A 17,298-nucleotide genomic window follows, 5' to 3' on the forward strand; every position below is an offset into this window, starting at 1 on the left:
CACGAGCTGAAAATCTGGCCTTAAACATGCATATGTTCAACTCTAAATTGCAGCTCCTGAGCACAACTGTTAAAAAGAGAATGTATAATTTATTATTAATTGAAAACCTGCTCCTTGAGCACACCAAGCACCTGTTGCCCCATCTCTCATGCAGCTGTTCAGCAGCCCCCCTTTTGGCCAGCTATTGCATTGCAGGGTAGGGGGGAGGCCAGGGCCCCCAGCTTCTGTCTAGAGATGTGGCAGAGCATATGCAGAGCTTGACTGTGTCTGAGACTTGGGAAGTACTAGCAAAGAAGAGCTTGCACCCTGCACAGCCTCCTAGGGCTGACTAAGAGGAGGGGGAAAGGGCAAAGGCAAGAACCAACAGCCAGTCACTGTCCCAGAATAGGTTTAAAACCTAAAGGTGCCTCTTCTGTGGACTCAAGGGACCATATGCCAATGGCATACTCTAGTCTCATGGTGTAGTCTAGTCATGCCACATCTGCCACACCCCTCTCACCGCTGAGCCCAGGGCTGTCCAGCTGTTGGTCTGCAGGGTTTTTTCTCCCACTGGCCCACAATGAGGGAGGACCCAAGGGTTTTTGCAGTTCCTACACAGCCCACATGGTGAGATGCAGGGAGCTACACATTGCAGCGGGCAAGATGGGCAGCCTGCATGCTACTGACAGGATGAAGGGGCTGCGTGCTGCCACCACCACCTCAGCCTGCACAGTGGGGAGGTTCCAGTGGGAGTGAGGGGGCACCCGCACAGGATGCAAACTACGTAACATGTGGCTCACATAATATGCAGTCTCTAGCCTCTCCAAATTTGGACCGCCAAGTCTAAGATACCCTCTGAAGATGGTTCCTGTTTGGGTAGCAGCATAGGAGCCAGCTGTGCCCCCTCTCTGCTCATGAGGGATCCCCTTAACTGAGGGTATTCCTAACTGGGCATTTATCGGTGCCTTTTACTACCTGAGATTTATATAAGGGCATGGAACAGGAGGAGGACTGATCCCAAATAACTGATTGAGGCATCTTGACCTTTTTCTCAGCAGTATGCTCTGCCTTCATTTTCAAAAGGTCGGTCACCACCTATGCATAACTCCTCTGCAGATAATGTGGCTTACTGTTGCATGCACAGCTGCATCTCCATAACCCCTGAGGGATGCCCTGAAGGGATTTAAATGCACACAGGATATTTCCTATGATGCTCTTTGCCTAGCTCCAAATATTGCATGTTGCCACAAGAGCTCAACTTATGCTGTAGGTAGTACAAATGGTAACAGCCAGAGAGCAAACTGGGGGTACTTATGTCCCCCAGATGTGATGTTGCTGGGTACAATGTCTGAGAACTTAACACTTTTATTGGTTATTTTATTGGATATGCTGATAGGAAAGGCAGTTACTGTCGTGTTTTTTTCCTCTTTACATTTTGTGATAAATTTAGTTTTCTAGATCTTAGCTTAATATAGTCATATTTCCCTGAAACACTGCAGACCCCAGAATTAAAATGCACCATGACATCCCAGTCCTAAAACAACACACAGGTTTCACAGCTTTGCCAGTATCCCATAAATGTGATTTCTAAGGCTCACTTCAGGTTCATTCTTGGTTCCTCAAATAGCTCTGACAGTGTGCCTCAGTTGTTTCCTGGTCATCTACCCACCTCTATCAATGGCCCTCACTGTTGTCCAGCAGCACCCTGCTAATTCTAAGCTAGCCTCCCTGCACAGGCCTGCCAGTGCCCCAACTCCTGCCCAGCAGATCCCCCCCAACTCCCATAACCTTTCCAGTCCTGGAATACCCACCACACATCTGTTCTGACCTGCAGGGCCCTTTAGGGGAAATAATATTTCTGAACTACTTATATCCCAAATTGCAAAGCTTAGTTATGTCTTAAAGTAAAAGTGAAGTCAGGGAGAACTGGCATCCTCACTTTAAAAAGAAATTGTATAAAATACATTGGAGTATCTTGGCTCTTGATTTAAAGTGCAATTCAAATGATACCATTTATAGAAATTATCAGAAGACACTAGATTTATTGGATCACCCCAGAGAGCCCCTAATATCCAGAAAGTAAGTAATAATTACCTATGGAAACCAATCATCCATTGACTTAACTCATTTGCCTGGGTCAATTCCTCACATCAGTAACTCTTTATATGAATCATTGGATTTTTATAGTAATTACCCAATTATTAATATGAGAAAACAAGCCAAATTCAGTAATTGCTTTTATTAATACCAGTACCTGTGATCACCAGTATAATATTTTTTCAACTTAACATTTCAGTGATTCATGTTCAGTTTGCTTAATAATTCAGTATTATTTTAATTACACTTCCTATCTTATAGGACATCACCTTAACTAAGGAGCAAAAACAGAACAAACTGTTTCCTTAACCCCTGGTTCAGAAAGGTATCCCTTTTTAGGACAGTATTTGAGCTCTCACTTAAAGTTGTTTAAGTGCTGTCATATACTGAAATCTTAAAGTTGAATACAAATGTCACATTTGAACCCTCTTTTAGAAGTAGCCAGTATTGGACTTTCTTTTGAGTATCAGTTGACTTAGTGTCCTCCTGTGGCTTTTTTCTTACAGAATTCCCTCCAGGAATTGGTCATTGATTAGTAGCTATTACAACTTTTAATTAATATTGTTTTTTGTCAACATCAAATCAGCATACATGACCCAGATACAGGTGCCAGCCTGGCTCATGAATAAACAATAACTTAACCCTTTAATATACTTTTTATAAAGTTCGTTTGCATCTACAAATGTGCCACAGCAACTGCTGGAGCAGTGACGTGATATTTCCTTCAGAGAGCTCTTCAGCTCTTTCTTTGAAGATGTTTTCCTCAAAGGTGCTTTGTATGGAGACATTTTCTTGATTGAAGATACTTCTTAGGCAGCTGGAGACTCCTGACAGATGTTAATTGGAGTTCAGTTTGCAGATATAAGTGTCCTTTTTTACTGCACCTGGTTTTTATTCTTTTCTATCCAGACTGCTGTTAGGACTTCTTTGGGGTGTGGTTACCCAAGGAATGTGTCAAAGTGACTCCCTTTTTCAAATATAAAAAGGGAGTCAATTAGTCATACACAATTAGATTTAGGTCTTTGATTTTGATTAGCCTCCTTTGTCTTATGAAAAAAACTGTATCAACCAGTCTTACTGGAAAGCACCATTTGTTCCAAAAATCTGTCTTCCCCATACTTTCCTTTTATACCTTCAAATGAAAGGTGCATAAAGCCTTTTTATATATTAAAATTGTCTGTGTACTAATGTGTGCATGCATGCATGCACACGTGTATATTTAAACTGCATAGAATAAGTGCCCCTTAGCCTTCCTGTGTACATTACATCATCTTAAAAGGATATCAAATTGCAGTATAGATTAACTTTTCTGGTTCTTAATTACCAAAAAAAATCTCCTTTTACTGCAATGCAGGTACAAAATTAAACCATATTTCAGAATGAAATAACTCTTATACTGATTAGGGAAATCACTAAGGTATAGTTAGCTCACTTGATGTACATTTAAAAAATGGGAGATTAGGAAAGTGTAACCTCTTTATCTTTAAGTAGAAGACAGAAAGAGAAAGGTATATATATTTCCTCTCTTATCTTATAGGGCTAGTCTCTGCTGGAGATGTTTTACAAGCTTTGTCCTTGGATAATAAGTAACCTATGTATCACCCATAAATCAAAATGGTTCTTAAATCATTATCTCATGCCATCGTGCAGACATATGGAACTGCTAATTGGGTTGTCTTTTTTTTAATAAAAACTGTTTATACCTCTGTAGCTCATAATGTAGCTTTTCGGTTTCATTATTAAGTTTAATCGTGCTTATACAAATCACTGTGTATCAAAACAAATCTTTACTCTAAAAGGTATATAAATGCTGCTTGTAACTCTGAAGAAATAATTTCTATTACAACCTTCTGCCATGCCAGATATGAGAGTGCTTACGTGACTATGCCATTGCTCTTCAGCGCTGACTTGCAGCATTCTCAGCCACCTTGCCTCGCTTCAACTTGAACAGCGAATGCCGATTTTGAGACCGCTTTAAAGGTCTGTTTTGAATCTTGGCTTCCCTGGCAGCTAAGCCAACCAGACTGACTTTCATTTCCTTTCTTGTTTAATAACCCCAGTGCATCAGATCCTTCTATGAAAACTTTGTAAGAATGAAGGGGTTGCTGCTATTCACAATGAGAAGGGGTTATATTGGGGAGCTGATCTGCTGCAGGTAGGAACAAATAGAAGTAGAAGGGGTCTAATGGTAAGAAGAGAACCTGGCCAATCATTCCTTTAGTGTTTGATCCTAAAATCAATGACCAAATGCCATTGACTTCAAAGGGAGCAGGACTGGCCCTGTGAAGAGGAAAGAGTATGTGAAGGACCACTATTTGATTGCTCTCTCAAATTGTTTACATGCCACAAGCATCATTATAAGTCCCCAAGCAAATATTGCATGTTTTGGCTGCTAAAATAGGTGGTCATTTAAGGCAGTATGACCAAAAAAGGCCTTTTTGATCAGATTTCCTTATATATTGCCAAAGTACTTTTCCTGGTGCTGGTCTCAACATTTAATGAAAAGCCTTTTTGCCAGTGCTCTCTCTCACAGATAGGAGGTTAAACTAATGTTTGAACCATGTTCCTTTAGCCTTCCTGAAACAACCCCCTAATATGAGAGCAGTTTCCACCTCTGGCCCCCTTTAGCAAGCAGATTGTAATGTGGGTTATTACACAGATGGGCAGGTCAGCACCTTGTGAGAAGCGTGCTAGGTGGCAGCCGGCTGTCATAAGAGTTAAGGTAGGGGTGATAGGAAATCTCCCAGGGACCAAGATTTTGCTGGCCATTAACAGAGGTGACTTCAAGTGGCAAGTGGTAATTAGTACAGGTTTAACTGTACCAGTTTTCCATCTGCTGCTGGCCACTGGCTTTTGAGCTGATGCCTTTGCTCTTGTGTTAGACATTTGCATGTGTTTTCCTGGATTCAGGATGAAAAGGACATTTAGGAAAAAGGGGTATAAATCAACAAAATAACAATGTGCCCTGCAGAAATATAAATCTATGTAGATTAATCCACGTTTCCCAAATTGCATGCTAGATCATAATTCAATCAAGGGGTGGGGGTCTTGTGACGTTTATGAACATTTATGGATAACATGAGAGCTCAGATTAAATGTCAACCCTGGTATTCAATTCAAGATCACGTATTATTGTTGTTCATTAATATATAAAAACAACAATTATATCCACTAAAATCCTCAATTTAATTTTGTGGTAATCTGTCTCTGCCCGTGTCAGACATGCAATGAACTTTCTCTCCCCCTCAGATTCACAGGGCTGCCTTGAATTTCAGCTCACAAGGGTCTGGTGCTTTGCAGTTTTTCTACTGACATGAGCTTGGATCAGACTAGGCCCCATTTAGATAGAGAATGTAATAACATTAGGATTTCCCTAATGGATTGTTCTCCCATCCTCCACTGAGACTAACCTCTCTTTCAAAGACAGTCAGGGCAAAATGCTTCTAGCAGGAAAAAGCTTTCACTGGACTTCTGGTGCTTAAACACCTCTGAGAGATCTGGTCCTTCTTCCTTAAGTAGTCCCTTTAATTGTGTGTGGGTCTGTAAACAAGGGTGGGAAAATTTGGCCACAGTATGTCAGTGGCAGAACTAAATCCCATTCACAGATCTTATTGCTCTATTAAGCATCTAAGTACCATCCTGTTCTGTCCCTCCACCCACTGGTTTTGAGTCCTGAAAAACTATTAACATGTCTATTTCTATAACATGGTCAAAGAATCACTGAGTCATAGGAAGGTAGGGCTGGAAAGGACCTCAGATGGTCATCTAGTCCCATGCCCTGCTCAAGGCAGGATCATTTTGTATGTCTAACCTGCTTTTAAAAACTTCCAAGGAAGAGATTCCACAACCACTCTGGGCATCCTGTTCCAGTGCTTAATTGGCACCCTCATAGTGAGAAAGTGCTTCCTAATATCCAACCTAAGTTTCCCTTGCTTCAATTTAAGACCATTGCTCCTTGTATGGTCCCCTGTGGCCATAGATAATAGGTTGTCAGTATCCTCTTCATAACCACCCTTTAGGTACTTGAAGATTGTTATCAAATCCCCCCTCTGGCTCCTCTCCTCACTAAATAATCCCACTTCTTCCAGTTTTTCCTTGTAAATTGTTTCCTCAACCTCTAATAATTTTTGTTACTCTCTGCTGGACTCTTTCTCATTTGTCCACATCTTTCTTGAAGTGTGGTGCCTAGTACACCAGTGTCAAATGCAGTGGAAGAATCACTTCCCTTAACTTATAAATGACTCGCCAATTAATATAGCCCTGTGGCCTTATGCATTAATGGATTTCCAGGGACTGAAGCTAGCTTGAGTAAGATGGCAGTTAGATGCCTTAGGAAATCCACTTAGGTGTCTGATAGGTGGAACAGGATTTGGCCCTAGCAGTCCCGACAACCAGACCAGTACCTTATCCACCGGACAGCGCTGCCTTTAAGCAGATATCTTGACCTCCTCCATTGCAATCCCAAGATCATTGCTGAGAAATAATACCTAGCTATTCAATCCTGCTTCACCTGAAGAAATATGCCCTGTGGTTGCTTTTTGAAGCATGCCCAGGGATACTTTCAGGGTCTCAGTCTCAAGTGTCCTCAGCAAAACAGTGCTGGGCACATCCTGATACCATCCCAACCATAGTCACATGCCATTTTTCCAGTTTGCAGTGTGTACAGAGTAGGAACAAAGTGGTGGGGCTTACCCCTTTTCAGTGGTCTTAGAGGAAGTATAGATATACCATAAATAGTAACCATGGAAGCATTGGAGTGTTGAGCCAAATCCAGTAGTCAACATCAGGGTTTGCCTTTTGGAGGCCTTGTACCAAAGGTTCAGTTTGGTGCTCCTATTCTTGACCAGGCAGCCATGCTAAAATATAACCATAATGCAACAGGTCCCGTAGCCATACAGGTGCATGGTTTGCACTGTTGTTATGTGATTCCTGCCTGGGTTAGGAGTCAGTTCCACACCTCTGCCCCCAACCCCTGGTAGAAAATTCACATACACCTCTAAGGATGGGAATTCCTATAAGGTGGAATTCAGCTCAAAGTAGTAGTGATCTTTCTTGGAAATTATTTAGTAAAAGATCAATTGGATCATCTTGCCCACACCTATCAAATGCAGTAATATTTGTGTTGAAAACAAATGACATAAAAAGAGAAGGCTAAGAGTGGCATATGAGTCAGAGGATTATTCCACTTACAACATGGAGTACTGGAAAAATGGTCAATTTTCATAGATTTTGTATATGTTATATAATAGCGTGTCTTGGAGAACTCTGCTGTATTAATGTAATGTAATTAGGTTAAGTGCGTCTCCAGTGACGCATCGTGCCATATGATAAAAAGTTACACCCTAGCGTTTAAATGGTTCATATTCTGCTCTTAATCTGAGTGAAGTCAGGGACATTGTACCAGATGTAAGAGAACAGAATTTGCCCCCCCCCTCCCCTTCTCTCTAGCATACGTCTTCTGTACTTATCATTACATGGAGTGAATCACAGTTTCCTCAGATACATCCTGTTTTTTAGATGCCACAAATGGAAAGCCTTATTTTTATACTTTGTCTTTTGGACACAACTTAGAATCAAGTGCCTGATACATTTGCAATCATTAAAACATTTATGGTGCTTTTGGCAGAGTGTTAGCCCTGCTCATTTGCCAGATTTCAAATTGAATAATTACATTGTGCCTGTCTAAAAGTTCCCTCCAGTTTTCCCTGGATGTGATGGTATTCTTCCTCCAACTTGATTCTTCCATAGCATTGCTGTGTACCAGCACTACCTAACAGCTGCTAAATTTCATCTCAGAGCTGAGTACATTTCAGTAACCTCAATATGATTTTTCAGAACCTTTTCTATGGCCCAGTTCTGCAAAGGTATAAATGCTTCTTGTCAAATGCTGAAAGCACCTTCCTCCCATATAAGACAGGAGCATCTCAGAGGGCTGGGACAATAGTCTGTAAAGGACTTCTGGCATCTTCAGGAATTAAAGTAATTGTTACAGGCAGTGCAGATAGCCAGGTATAGCTATAGCATTAGTTAAGGCTGTCTGATGCTTCCCATTGTTATATCCATTTTTCAAATGCTTATAAATTAGTCAAATTTTAACCATTTGGTGCCTGCTTCCAGTTCATTCCCCTTCTTCCTCATGGAAAATTTCAGCCCAAACAGTTCTGAAAACCAAGCTCAGAAAAAAGAAAAAAAACACATTGTTAAAGAAATTACCATGTTGAAAGATTCTGGCGATCATTTCACTGAAAAGTTCTAGGTTCTCTACATTTTGCAGCAGGAGTTTGAAATTTTAAAGTCATTCTGGTATTAAGGGGTCTGTATTTTATGCTTCCCCCTGCCCACTCCATCAGAAATCTAAATTTGACCAATTTGGGAAAATCTTAGTTTGTACATGCCCATTCAAGACTCGTTAGACTTTGGCAACTATATTCCATAAAGATTCTGTGTACTATAAGCATGCTCCATCCAAGAGAGGGAGGGCCTGAACAGGTCACCCCTACAGCAATTGCTCTCAGCTTCTTAAGGATGTTGTGGTACTAAACATAGAAACCAGGAGCAGGGAAGCTGTCTCTTCTGTGCTCCCTCAATGACCTCACTTCCTCCAGCAAAGGGGAGGAAACGTCTCTGGACTGGAATGGAGAATGGTGAGAAGCTGCATCGCAAGGACACAGCAAAGAGGGAAGCTGGGATAAAAGTGGGCGGGGGGATTAGGATAGATTATGCTGAGAGGTGTGAACCAAGCATCCTGGAACAAGTTGCAGGGGATGTGGGAGGGCTGAGATGTGGAACTGGCCTGGAAAGGGGAGCCTTATAAAATGGAGGGTACTGGACAGGCTGGACCTATTGATTACATTTTTAAGGGCCCTGCAAACCATCCTAATGAAGTGCTTGTCACAGCCTGACCCAGTACCCCAAGTTCACTTGTGTGTTGCAAGTAGACTGAGCTGCTGGGTCTTCTTTACTTCCAAGTCATCTAGGTCTGGGAAGAGTCTTTAGTCTGTTTCTAGCTTTGGGGCACTGGGGCACGTTCTCAGCTCTTGCTTCTTGTCCAAGACCCTTCCCTTTGGAAGTGGTGTGCTACTAACCAGTTGCCATAGACTCTAAAACCAGTGTCTCACACCTGCCAACCTTCCAAGGCGAACATACACACATATACTCTCACAACTTCCCCTAGACTGGAGGCCCCCTGGGCTTTTCCTTTAAACCCTTGAGGGACAGCTTGGTTGCAAAGCAAGAAACACAGGCATAGCCAAAGAGTTGCTTACCCAGAGATACTTTACTATTAAAGCTCTTGACAATTACAAGTCTTTAAAAGTGACAGAAGCCCTGAGAGTCACATACCCCTAGCTGGTTTGTGAATCTGGGGTTCTTCAGCCTTCCTGTCTGCTGTCTGTTATCGCCAAGTTCTTCTTACATGTGACAGTGGTTGGCATCTCTCATGCATACAGAGGAGAATCCTGCTAAATAAGGCCTCCTGTAGCATTTCCTTGGGTAGCTGACCCTGCAGAAGTTGTCTACAGCTTGTTGGCTGGTCCATCATTTTTCTGAATGTTTTGTTTCCTAGAATTCTCTGTGCCTATTCCTTTTCACTTTCTCAGTTACCTGCCTTTTTGGCCACATGCTCAAATATGTGCGTGCATACTTCCACACATTCAGACCCATTCTTATTCTAGTCTCCTAGGCCCACAATTTGCTACACACCTTACTTCTCCATCTTCCCTCTTAACACCAGCCTTTCACCCCATTTTCATCCCTGTCATGCTTCTTATTCCTGACTACAGAGCTTGAAATACATTCAGGAATACAGGAGTAAAGATCTCCTTGGAACAATGTCTCAGGACATGGCTCTGTAATAGTAGACCATCCAGTTCTGTAAAATCCTTTGTTGACTAATAATTGCTAAAAATAAACATTGCTACTTCTGCTGACAGCAGAAAGATCTCTTTCCAAAGACCTCTTCTTCCTTTACATGGCACCATTAATTTAAATTTAAAATTCATTTGACTTCTCTGCTCTGCAGACCTTCCATTTAAAGGAAAGAGATGATGAGAAAATGGGTACATTAGTCTTCCAAACTACAATTTCCATAAGGTAGTGCGCTACAGTAGGGACATGTCATCTATACAGTTACTCATTAGTAGTTATTAGCATGCTTGGTAACCTTCTCAGGAGTACTTCTTTATTTCCTGTACCTCTGCTGTGAAAAAGACTGGACATTACAGTGTCAAAATGATGCCTTTATACACAGTGTCTCTTGACAGCTAAAGCATTCAACTACCAGGCTATAGTTTTTCCAGATGGTCTCCTTAGAAGCAGTGGTCACTCTTTCCCCTGAATATATACATAACAAGTCAGTCCTAGAGCCCAAAGATTCTGATCTTAAAGAAGGGACTTGCATGCCACAGTTTAGTGACAGACCTAGCAGCTCAAGAACAAACTTCCTTCCCACCAAGTCCCCGGGAGCATGGCTGGAACCTGAAAGAACTACATCTGCATCCAAGACAGGAAGTCATGTTTCTTTGGCCAATTTAATCCTTAGCCTTTCTGTCGAGAACACTAACCAGGAGGCCAGTTAGTGCTGATTACAGTGGTAGGTTTTGTAACAAGGACACCTTTCCACAGAGACTGCAACTTATGTCACATAAGAAACTGAACAGCACTAAATGGTAACATCATTTAGTCTCTGCCAGCTTGGGTTGGATTCAAACTGACATCGTAGGCAAAAAGGCTCCTTTTCCCATTTCCAGTTCTCTGAGATATCCAGTACCTTCTTTCAGGTAATTTGGGAACTTGCAAGGTCCATAAAGTGAAAAATCTTTTCTTTCCTATAGGAATCACTGTCCCTTCTTTTTAACTTGATATCATTTGGCTCACTTGTAGCTGCTTTATTTCTTCATGTTGTTTTTTCTCTTTACTCCTTTTCAGATCCTTGAGATCAATTTGCGGTCTTCTCCTGAAGGTACCTCTCCAGTCTGTCACGTAAGTACTGGGCATTTTAGACCTCTCCATGACATGATTCATGTATTTTATTTGGAGTTCATTCAAGGAGAGCTGGAGCCCCCCTGTGAAGTGTTTTATGGGTCCCTCTGGCTGTCATGCTCCCTTATAAGCATATATTAGTCTTCTAACCCAGCTGTCTGCCCAGGCTTCTGGGCAGCATCAGTCTGTGGGTCTCAGAATAATCCAGTGCTGTGGTGTGATGGGAAGAATTGGAAACACCTGCAGAATGAATGTGTGTATTTCTGGATGAAGTCAGGGGAGCAGTGGCTGGAACATTCCTGTAAGGTATGGGTACAGCCTGCCCTAGTGGGTGATATGCCTTTCGAGCTCTTGGTCAGCACAAAACACAGTGTAGGACTGCCGCAGGTATAGAAAACCTGGACTTGTTTCTTAACATCTAGATCAGAAAGAAAGTAGAATTTTCATGCCTTTTTCTTCATTTTGCCAAGTTTCTAGTAAGTTGGGTTTTTTTTAATTTAAAAAAGTTTACATGTTCCTCCTGTTTCATAACACACATTGATTGTGTAAAATCAATGGAGTCTCTAAAATAATAGGAGTTTTTATTGCAAGGAAGCTTAGCACTGCCGATGCATTGCAGTACTAATAGATCATTTGAGATGGGCTAGAACTAAAGCAAACATTTTCTAAAGTGTCCGCTAACATTTTGTGCCCCTTGGTTTTGGATGCCCAACTTTTGAGACCCCACAGAACAGATTTTCAGAAATATTGAGATGATCCAGTTTCTGGTGATTTCATCAAATTACACCTGCTTATGAGGTCCATAATGTCTTAAAGTGGAAATTCCAAGTTATTGGGCACCTGAAAATTAGGACCTAAAATTCCAGATCCAAACATCCCTAGTCTTGGGGTATTCTTCATGTTAATCTAGGGCCTTGTCCATGCTTACCTGTTCAACTGGCGGAGGTCCCAGCTACTATGTCCAAGCTGTCAGAGCACAGGGATAGACGTGTGCTTCTGGTGTGTCACACAGCTCCACTACAGTAGCTGCACACCCAGAGCATGGCACGCACTCTGAGAAGCAGCCACTGATGAAGGGGCCACTAAAGCTAACAAAAGATATGGGAGAATCAGGCATGTGTACAGGGCAGCAGAAGTCACGCTACTCAGCATAGACAGTGTAACTCTGCTGACAGATAATCAGGAGAGGGGGGATTCTCCCAGCCCAGAGGAGTTATGAAGTTAAACACAGTCAAGATTTTGCCAGTAGAACTGGAGTTCTCCCAGGAGAAATATTGTATGTAGATCAAGCCTTGTAAATCCACATCCAATACCTTGTTCAGTGGTAAAAGAAATGACTGTAAAAGAGCTTCCTGAAACATGCCGCAAGAAGAGTAGTCCTTTTTTAAATTAGTGAAAGACTTTATCTTTGCCAGTTTATTCACAAGTTGTTTTTTGTTTGATTCTGAATATTTTTACATAGTAGAATGAGCAGGAATTCTTAATTTCTTCAGGCACATGCAGAAACATCCTTGCCCCTCAAAAAGCTTTGTCTGGTTGATATCAGGAAGTGGAGTGGGGGGAGAATACATGACTCTCAGTTTTAATGTCGACTCTTATTTTGTTAGGTGGCTGTAGGAAAAATAGCACCTTCTTTTCCTTCCCCATGGGGAAGAAAGCAGAGCCTGAGATATGATGCAATTACTGTCCAAGGTGGCGTGGCATTGCCAGCTTGCATGCAGAGGTATTTGAGGCAATCCATCAAGCTGACCATATCCCCATATTTCTTTTCTTTTCCATTTTTCTTTTGTCATAAGATGTCCTCAGCCTATAATTACTCCACTACTACAAACTGGTAAGAGTCTACCATGTACAGGCCTAGCTCTCTTTCATGTTAGTGCCCATGTCAGGCCTATGCAGCAAAGGGACTAGAGGCCCCCAGGGCAGGTAACATGGCTTACATCTGATGTAACATTTATATTCCTGAGAAAGGGAATTGATTAAAGTCCCTACCAGACCTTTGCCATCATGTATTATGTATTTATCCAGCAAGGGCAGTTCAGAGCAGCCACGGACCAATCCTATTATTCTCACCACAGAACTTTGCAGTATTGATACAAAATGTTAATGATGCTCAAGGGCTGGAAATGTATGCACCTGTGTTAACCCTTTCTGCATCAACAACTATAGTGGGGACTATATGTCATATTGCATTTAGATTATCAGCCATTTTAACATTGTTTTGGTTCTGGGGTATGAAATATCTATGTAGTATGCAGCAGCAGGGAGAGGCAGTTGAGCCAGGGGCAACAAACACTATATTAGATATTAGGCCTGTGCAAAGTGGCTAGTATTTGCTTTGGATTTGGCCGATTCAGGGAACGGCGATTCAATTCAGTGATTTGAGTCACTGTCCCAAATCAATTTGCCTGAATCTGATTTGGAGATTTGGCTGCTGGTGAATCTCCGAATCATGAATCACACAGGCACGTCCCCTGCCTGCTCTCCCAGCCCGGCAATGGCTGCCCCACTAGCCCCAGCTCCCAGCACTTTAAAAAAAGCCCCGACTCAGCAGATGCGGTGGGGGGGAGGCAATCCCTGGTGCCCCCCACTACCCCACACTGCTCTTCACGAGTCCCCCATGCCCCCTTGCTCCCCCAGCCCCACCACGGGTGCCCCGCCCATTCCAGCTCCGGCCCTTTAAGGAAAAAAAAAAGCCCAAACTCACTGGTTCCTGGCTGGCTGGGGCCAATCCCTGCTGCCCTCCATTGCCCCACACCATATGGGGGGATCTTCCCCAAGCTCCCCAAAGTCCTGAGGCTGCTGCAGAAGCCAGTGAGTTCAAGGTTTTTTTCAGAGGTTTCTTTTCTTAAAGGGCTGGAGCTGGGGTGGATGGGACAGCCGTGGGGTGGCTGGAGAAGCTGGTGGGGAGTCAGGGAGCTCATGCAGAGCCCCCCACGCAGTATGGGGTAGTGGGGGGGGCAGTGGGGATCGCCCCCCTGCCTGGCAGCACCTTGTGAGTGAGGGCTTTTTTTTTAAAGCACCGGGGGCTGGGGGGGCAGGGCACCCATGGGGGGGCTCGGTGAGCAGACGGGGTTTGGGGGGACTGAGGGAGCAGGCAGGGGATGGGGCCTGGCAGGGGTACCCCCAATGGTCCCCTTCCCCCTCCTCCAGCCTCCCGTACCCTGCCCCCTACTTACAGCATGGAGTCTGGGTCCAGCTCCCTGCTGCAGCCACTGGGGACTGCCCGAATCACCAAAGCTCTCCGAATCTTTTCTGAAGATTCAGAGAGCTTCTAGTCTATTGGAACCTTTTTATTGGTCCCCTGATTTAATTCGTATTTTGAGATTCGGCCACCAAATCGACCTGAATCTCCTTCGAATTGAATTAGCACCCGAAGTTTCTCATAGCCCTATTAGATATTGGGACACCCTGACATCAAATGCCATTCTACCAGTGACTTGGCATGTGACCTGGAGCAAGTCACTTCCCTTCTCAGGGCATATCTTATTCTGTAACTCTAGAAAGTCATACACCTCATTGCTTTCATAAGCAGAGCTTGTTACACATGTCCAGAAGTCAGGGATGCACAGCATTCCTCCATGTCTCCCACACAAGTTGCCTGTGGACCAGCCTCTCATTCCCCTTTATTTCAGGGACCTATGGTAATATTTATTTATCTACTTTGCTATGTGTTAAATTGCTGCTTCTTCATTCGGGGAGGACAACATTTTAAATCCTGGGATCACCAAAGCTGAGATGAGGTGGTGCTACAATGGAAGGTGTCAGTGGTTACCATCAAGCATGTCTTTGACTGTCCAAAATGATAGACCTATTTCCCTCTCCCTCAATGCCAGAGACTCCCACCCTCCATCCTGTATGATTCCCTATTCTCCTATTTCCCTGTAGCCTTTGCTTGCCTCCTCCATCACATGCCCAGGACTCTTTCCATCCTCCATTTCCTTTGTGACCATTTTTGTCTTAGTTCACACTCATCTAGAGGATCTTGCACTTCATTGTTTCTGCCTTCCAAACCTATTACAAGCCTATAAGGGAGGAGCAGGTTTTTGAGAAATGTTCACAATAAAATATTTCAAGCTTCAAGTTTTGTTACAAATTCAGCTCTTAAGCTATTTATATTGGAAGGTGTGCTGAGATTCATAGTACTCTTGAGTCAATCCAACCCTAATTTAGAGTAAACCGAGAGGAGGCAGTTTGTGATTTTATTGAAATCACTTGAAATATGCAGTCTTTTTATGGTTTGGAAGAAAAGTCAAATGTAACTGGCACTGACTGAGCTTCTTTTTGAGACTCAGGTTCATGAATGCATTTTAGTGGAATGCATTTCAAAGCTATGCAGGATAGGTCAAGCCCAAAGAAATGCCCTCTGAGGTTCTAACAGCTCTAGGAAGTGATTGATCTAACAGGTTTGTGGTTCTGCTCCTCCACTTCTTCACAATGCTGAACTACAGCCCTCCTTCAATATGACTGGATTTGGTACTTGCCTAAAACAGGCTACATAAGGGCCATTCAGTCTCCAGTGTTGGAAATAGGGTGAAGGCTGTAGGAATGCCCTTTCCCTCGATGTAGCAGGAGAATTACATCTTATCTCTGCTCCATCTGCATCTCTAGAGTAGCTTATAGGAATCAAGTATATCTTGTGCCCTAAGTACATTGTCACAAGTCACATGTTACAAGATTCTTCAAATCATATTTGCAGTACGAGTTTGCATTTGTCTTGAAATTACTACATGGACACTGAAACCATCCACTTACTGAGAATGATAATTCGATCTTGTCTGTTTAGCTTTTGAGCCTCTCCGCTGAGTCTCTCAATAGTGGTGTCACATAGTATCTACAGTAGTGATGGGTTTTTGGTTTGGTGGTGGTGGTGCCTGTCATTGTACTGGGGCTGTGAACACCAACAACCAGAAATTTCATTCAGACCCCTCTATCCTTGAGCTTCCGAATAGTCATCAGATGATAACTTTCAGTCACTGTCAACCAAAAATGGAATTAAATTAGTGACCTGGATGTGAGAATTGCCATAGCACATGACTTGTCTATTGGAATTTTCAGCCCATTTTCTCAAAAACAAGTACAGATAGGTTCTACTGAGCATTGCCTCTCTTATTTTCACCTAAGGTTCTCACAACAGTGATCCTGCATAGAAACTGACTTTTGGATCATTTTGGACCTGCTGCTTCTAATAAATCCATGTATTCCACATACATTCATGAAACCATGTCTGGTAAAATGATGATAACGTAAATGAAGCGGAGGGACATGCTATTAATCCCATCACTGTTATGAGAACCGTCATTCGGGTGGTCAGTGATTCGTGTGTTAAAAGACAACTGGCACTGTTCCAGTCTGCCAGTTGCTAGTTTCTGAGCACCAATATTTATTGTATCAGACAACGGTAAGTAGTTGCCAGTATCTGTATGTATAGTCCACACTACTGGAAATTGTCCATCAGTGAATTATCACATTCTTAGCACTCTAACATCACTGAGCACTGACTCAGAAGGAAGAGTGTCTCCTACAAAAATGCTACCTATATAGAACTACTGACTTAGTTCAGGGCTGTTTAGCTTGTGCTGGCAAGACTATAGGGTAAAGAAAGTAGTCTGCTTAGACATCAAGGTAATCAATGCTCTATAGGTCCAATAAGGTACATGCCTCAGGGTAGCTGTTCTCATGGTATCTGTACCTCTTCTTTGCTCTAGGCATTTAAAAGTAAATTAGACACTTCTGAGACCACATTGATAAATAAACATTTTCTAAGATGCCATTAGACTCCACAGACTATACTTCAAATATATACATTGGGCAACATTGCTTGATTTACCTCTTAAGGGTGGAACTGACACCATTTTTTCCCCAGATATTGTGATAAACTGCAAATGTTCCCAGAAAAAAAAGTTCTGTAGAAATGGCCACTGTAGCCTTTCATCTTATCTTTTGTCCCATCCAGCTCCCATGCACACTAGTATATTTTTTGTGACAGAGGATAACTTTTAGCAAATACACAAAACAACAGATAGGCCGAATGAGGTAGTAGCAGCAGCTAACAGTCATAATACCAAATCTGTGATTCACAGTAGTTTAGAGCTAGAAGGGACCTCGTGAGATTTTCATAGATTTCATAGACATCAGGGCTGGAAGGGACCTCGGGAGATCATTGAGTCCAGCCCCCTGCCCAAAGGGCAGGAAGTCAGCTGGGGTCATAGGATCCCAGCAAGAAAGCATCCAATCTACTCT

At 42.7% G+C, this 17,298-nt stretch overlaps 1 long non-coding RNA gene across 1 annotated transcript in view; it reads left to right on the forward strand.

Annotated features, from left to right (window-relative positions):
* LOC109319297 overlaps positions 1 to 17,298 on the forward strand; it is a 298,855-nt gene that overhangs the window by 241,632 nt on the left and 39,925 nt on the right. Inside the window, exon 3 of the long non-coding RNA XR_002103470.1 lies at positions 11,002 to 11,055. This is a non-coding gene — a long non-coding RNA (uncharacterized LOC109319297). The remainder of the gene's footprint in view (positions 1 to 11,001; positions 11,056 to 17,298) is intronic.

Source organism: Crocodylus porosus, unplaced genomic scaffold (assembly GCF_001723895.1).
Source record: "Crocodylus porosus isolate Cpor-Errol unplaced genomic scaffold, CroPor_comp1, whole genome shotgun sequence".
NCBI classification, from domain to species: Eukaryota; Metazoa; Chordata; order Crocodylia; family Crocodylidae; genus Crocodylus; species Crocodylus porosus.